The 6,000-nt window shown below is 37.2% G+C and overlaps 1 protein-coding gene across 1 annotated transcript in view; it reads right to left on the bottom strand.

The window, feature by feature from the left end:
- OTOG (otogelin) overlaps positions 1–6,000 on the bottom strand; it is a 90,831-nt gene that overhangs the window by 58,288 nt on the left and 26,543 nt on the right. The window lies entirely within an intron of this gene.

Genomic DNA, 6,000 nt, shown 5'->3' with positions numbered 1-6,000 from the left:
TCCCCCAGCCTGTACTGATACTGGGGGTTACCCCGACCCAGGTACAGGACCTTGCACTTGGCCTTGTTGAACCTCATGAGGTTCACACAGGCCCACCTCTCCAGCCTGTCCAGGTCTCTCTGGATGACATCCCGTCCTTCTAGTGTGTCAACCGCACCACTCAGCTTGGTGTCATCTGCAAACTTGCTGAGGGTGCACTCGATCTCGCTAAGTCATTGATGAAAACATTAAACAGCACCGGTCCCAGTACGGACCCCTGAGGGACACACCACTCGTCACCGGTCTCCATCCGGACATCGAGCCATTGACCACTACCCTCTGGATACGACCATCCAGCCAGTTCCTTATCCACCGAACAGTCCACCCATCAAATCCATAGCTCTCTAATTTAGAGAGAAGGATGTTGTGGGGGACCGTGTCAAAGGCTTGGTAGGTGTGAGGGCACATCCATGACAAACAGGGTGATGACACTGTTTTGTTTCCTTGGTAGCCAAAAGGAAAGGTTTCATCATTGCATTTATCATGGAACATTTTATTTACTCATATTAATCAAGAGCCAATTTGTGTATTATGACTCTTCTTCAGTGTGTTATTTATCAGCTATTCCGTAGCTCTTCATAATGGGAATGTCCAAACATCATAAAGCCCCCTCTTCCACTAAACTGAAAAACTGTCATTTTCCCCCCGGGGTACGTGAAGTGTTCTTTGTAATCCATGCTTATTTCAAGTATTGTGTCACTTGAACACAATCAACTGTGAGACTGAAATTCCCACTGGTTTAAAGCTGCTCAGAACTGAACAGGGCACATTCAGACACAAAGAGCATCACACCGACAAGGTAACACTAAATGAAGTTTTTTCCTTGCATTATTATCCTGGCTAAAACAAGTGATAACAGCTTTCTCTCTTGTAAAGCCAAGCAAATGGGTAGATTTCAATGATCTAAGAATTCACCACAAATACCCTACAGAGAGGCCTTGCACAGCTCCCCTTTGAAGTATCAGACATTTTTCTTGACACCTACGCTTACTGTCCAACCTACAATGAACTGCAAAGGTACAATGATAGCTATCACACTTCACCATACTGAACATTCAGTTTTATTACTATCTTATTGCCTGCCACTCTCTACATGCCCTCAAATAGTACCATTTTCTTCAAGAATACTATGGGTGAAATTCAGTGCTAAAAATCATGTACAGCAGGACTCTAGGGGAAAGTGAGATACAAAAAAACCCTGCCATCTGTGAGTGGCCAAGAGGATAATACTAGCTGTCCCTAATCTATCATCACTGGTTCTTGTGAGAAGAATTGTACGCTTCTGGGGGATAAACATATTTTGTTATCAATTATGTTTTTGGGGGATGAATGTCCATTTGCAGATACGTGTCAAAGTATATTCCCAGCCGCCAAATTCTTAATCTGTAGTAAAAGAAGATAAATTATGTGCCAGACGACTAACAATTTTACAGCTGAAGCAGCCTTCAACATGGAAAATGATTCAAAAAGAGCTGGTGGCTCAGTGGACTTGAACTCATCTTTGCCAGTAAATAATATCACCACTTTGGTGGTTTGGGGGAGGGGGGTTGGTTATTTTGGTTTTTTTTTTTGTTTTGTTTTGTTTGTTTGTTTTTTTACAGTCAGATCAAGTACCTGCTTGAGTTATAATGGAGATTAAAAATGAGGCAAAACAAAAACAAAAGATGGCTTGACTGATTCAAGATCCTCAACTCCTCTCAAAGAAACACACAAGAAGTTAAATACTCCATAACTACACTAATGGTATTTTAGTATGCCATTTTTCTGATTTAATGAACCGGTTTAAATAGATATTCTTTTTATTATAAAAATACATTTTCAGAAAGTAACTCCAAATGTAACAGAAGTCTTTGTTTCAAACCAAATGACAAAGTTCAATGTTTCTCTTAAAAACAAGTGGAAAAACAGAAGGTAATATGAAAAGGTGCTCAAGAATCTGAATGATACTGGTGAAGTTTTACTGTGAATTGAATATAAGTACAGAAGAAAAAAAAAATTTGTTTGCAGCTAGTGTAAACTATAAAAGTAAACCACCAAGAGGGTTTTGGAAGTATTGCAAGAGGAAATGACCGCAGGTCTTTTGAAAAAGGATACTAACACATACCAAAAGGACAGGACTTTGAATTCATTTAAGAAGACATATTTTAAAGACATGGCACAGTCAATGTAGTAAAAGTTAGTTTTCTAAAAATATTTGAAACTGAACTGCATTCTTCCCCCATTATTAGATTTGTCCATAGACATGTTTATAAGATGACAAAATTGTTTTCTTTGTGCAAATTAAGAGTGATGAGCTTTCTTTTTTATCAATATTTCAAAAGCACTGTGAGGTAATCCTTTAACAAAAAATCCTGTGATATATTTCTAGTTCTTTTCCATTTGTCTGTACCTCCTACGACAACGCACAGGGAACATCTGTAAATCCCTTCCAGGGATCCCTGGCATTGCAGTATGGAGCTTGGTTTGTTCCTGCAGCCCCAAGGATTACATGAATCCTTCACCACTACCACTGGATCACGCAAGAGTAACAGGGAAGCTGCTCTAAAGTGTTGCTGAACGAGGCAAAATCATTACATATGTAACATGCTTGTGGCCTCTCCACTGCAGTGATATAGTTAATAAATTCCAGGACATACACCCACACAGCACAGTATCAAGTAATCACTAAAGGTCCAGCTAATGCTCAACTGTCACTTTGAAAAACTATACACATTGTATATACAGTACAGGTTTTTTATACTGTGCACTATATAAAGTACAGAACAGCCAAATCCAACTCATGCTGCCATCAAAGGTAAAATACAGTCTGTGGGGAAGTAAGAAAACACAAGTAAGTTTCTTCAGGAAAGTGACAGTTTTTTCTTGGCAGCAACAGTAAGGGCAGGCTATAAGGAACACTGAACAAAAGCCAGCTGTTTCAGAGATCATTATTGGTCTCATTGGAGACCATGGAAAACTAATGGAATAGGATAAGCACAAACTGGCATATGTCCATTTGTGGTAAACGTGTCACATAGTATGCAGAAATATAGGAAGATAATACTGTTTTTCCTCTCTCTTTCTGTCTTTTCTCTTTGTTTCTTTGCAGTCCAATTAAAGATTCCGTCTTCATGTCAAATCCAGCACATTTGGGATAGTTAAAGAGGGAAAAATAATCTGTATCATAGCAACCCAAAAGCAGAAAATGTAATGCAAAGATTGAGCTTGAAAAACTACAAACTGTGTTGTAAACAGATTACTTATTTTTCTGGAATGCTGCATGGAAATATAGGAAATTGCCATTTAAACAGTGACAGGTGAAAAACAGTACAAAAAACGCCACAAATACAATCTTAAAAATCTCTAAATATGTCAGCAAAGCAGAGTGGAACAACATTAGAATGTGTGTTCTAGGAGAATTAGTGTTTGACCTCAATCACTTCTAAAACAGAGGGAAAGTAAATAATCATAGTTTTTACGCTCTAAGAACTGTAATCCATAGAATGGCAATGATCTCCTGTAAATTTAAATATTTCCAGTATAGTTACCTGGATTGATTTATTCACTGCAGACAAAAAGGGTAGTCAAATGTTTCAGAAACAACTGCTACTTTTGCACTATGACTTACTTTGTATTTAATCTCCATTTCACACAAGTTCCACTAGAATGTACTCTAAGCACAACAAAGAAGGAATCCTAGAAATACTTCACTATTCGAAACAATATTTCAAACTCCCCAGATACTAGAAAAGTGGACTGCAAAATAAAAATACTTCCCTCTTGAAATCTTAACACTACTTTCTGCAAAAACAGGTTCTTTCCTTCTCTGTGTTAAATATCTTTCATGGTATCATTGAAGAATAATCATCCAGCAGATTAGAAAGATCCTTCCTCATGAAAAAGAAAAAAAAAAAAAAAAAAAAAAAGTAGCTTCCTGTGACATTCACTTCTCCACACCAAGCTTTTTTTTTTTCCCCATTAGTCTACCTAAATCAACCAAAAATAATCAAAAATGTTGAACTGATTTCATTACTGGTTAAATCAGCTTAGCTTACAGATAATGAATCAAGGTAAACTGATGCAAGATCTCAAACAGGAACAATAGCATGAATAAAGGAATGAAACTAATTATTTTAGGTAAAGAACTTCTGCTAAGTTCAAAGAAATTTCATGGCTGTTTCACCCTGGTAAAGTGACAAAACAACAGAAAAAACAACAGATTGCCTAGAAAGGTAATTTTGAAGTTGCACAAATTCACAGTGCATTTGAATCCTGTGCTACTTGAACTGTCAGGAACACAGGATAAGGTACTGTTTGAAGGTAATGGTATTTGTTCCATCTTTCTCTTTCAACACTATGTTCTTGTCTTATTGTGTTGCTCTCGTGGTCAATCTGCAGTACAAGTCATTGGAGTGTGAATTCAGTGACTGACTTAAAACATTATAACTATTCATATCTAACAGCTTCTAAGCAAAAGTAACTATTATGACAATAACTAAAACATTAAGATTCATTGATCTAAATAGAAAACCTGCATAGTTAGTAAATAGCACAAGTCTCATGTTTCCAAAAGCACACCTAAAAACACACACCTTCACAACTATCTTAATTCTTCTTAAAGCAATCTCAAATAAAAACATAAATATATATGCACTATAGGACCACCAGAGCCAAATATTTGACTAGCTTGCAAGTAACTCTATAATGGAAGTAACTGAATAGCATTTATAGCTATTCTCAATTTATTTTAAAATAAATACACATGATTCTTTGATTACACCTTATATTCCAAACCATGCAGCTTGTGATCACAGAAGCAAGATGCTGCCGTGTTACGTTTCACATAAAAGGACTGGCAGAACCTGGAAACTTGTTCCCTTGTGTTTTCAGGAAGTGTCCCTCAAACACTGCACTTCTCTGTCAGTCAGAACCTGGCACTACATGCTAAATACACAGAAACCCATAAATACTTTTTCATTTCTACTTCATCAGGAGAGACTGATATTCCTGGTTCAAATCCTAGGCTTGTGACACCGTTTCCTAGTTCTACCTTAAGCACTGAGGATAAAGCCCTACAAAACAAAAACCCTCTCTCCCCACCTCCCAAAAAACAACAAAGTTTATGTCATTGTGTCTACAGCATACAGCCATAGTAGAACAGAATTAAGTTTGCTGAAGTTACAGTAAATATGAAACTTCTTAATTTTTTATTTTTTCCTCTAGGAAATTATAAAACTCTGCCTCTTGTAACTATACAAACATTTTATCAGAGCTTTGGGATCACCACTACTTGACACTGAGCCTCCCAATGCTAAAACACATTTTCATTGCTTAAATTCCAGAACTAACTTACACCAGGAAGCAGAAGAAAAGTTCAGAATCTCAGAGGTCAAGTACAGCTAGATATATCATATAAACTTTTTATTCTCTGCTGAGTTGCCTGCCATACAGTGCTGCTGAAAGTAGCCATTGGCTGTGAAGGATATCAACCAGGTCCAACAGGGTAAGTTCTTGCAATTCTGAAAATGTCTGCCTCCAGTTAGTTTCAAAATCTACCTTAGCACTGCACTTCTTCACCATGGTACAATATTGCAAGTTGGACTAATTACAGCTTCCATTTCATGTGAACGGTTTGACATTTCATGCTTCTGAAGGTTAAGGTAAAAAACAGAAGTCTGAGTAGCAATCTTTTACCATGACATGGAAAAATTTACACATAAATGAGTGAGTCCACAGACTTCAACTGAGCTATTTCAACCCAGTTCGACTTGAGGATCTGGCTTTTACTTTTCATTATAAGGAGGCTCTCAAGGCACAAACAGTAATTTTAGAGTGACAGTACTCAAAAACTTCAAGGTATGTGCTTAAGAGACTAAACTCCATCAAAGCCAACATAACTTAAACACATAATTCCTACTTTTATATTAAAAAATCTCAGCAATACAGTGCTTGATTCCAAAATACAACAGCGGCTCATCTGCA

Source organism: Egretta garzetta, unplaced genomic scaffold, assembly GCF_000687185.1.
Source record: "Egretta garzetta isolate BGI_Z169 unplaced genomic scaffold, ASM68718v1 scaffold133, whole genome shotgun sequence".
NCBI classification, from domain to species: domain Eukaryota; kingdom Metazoa; phylum Chordata; class Aves; order Pelecaniformes; family Ardeidae; genus Egretta; species Egretta garzetta.
This window is presented reverse-complemented; position numbering and strand designations above follow the sequence as displayed.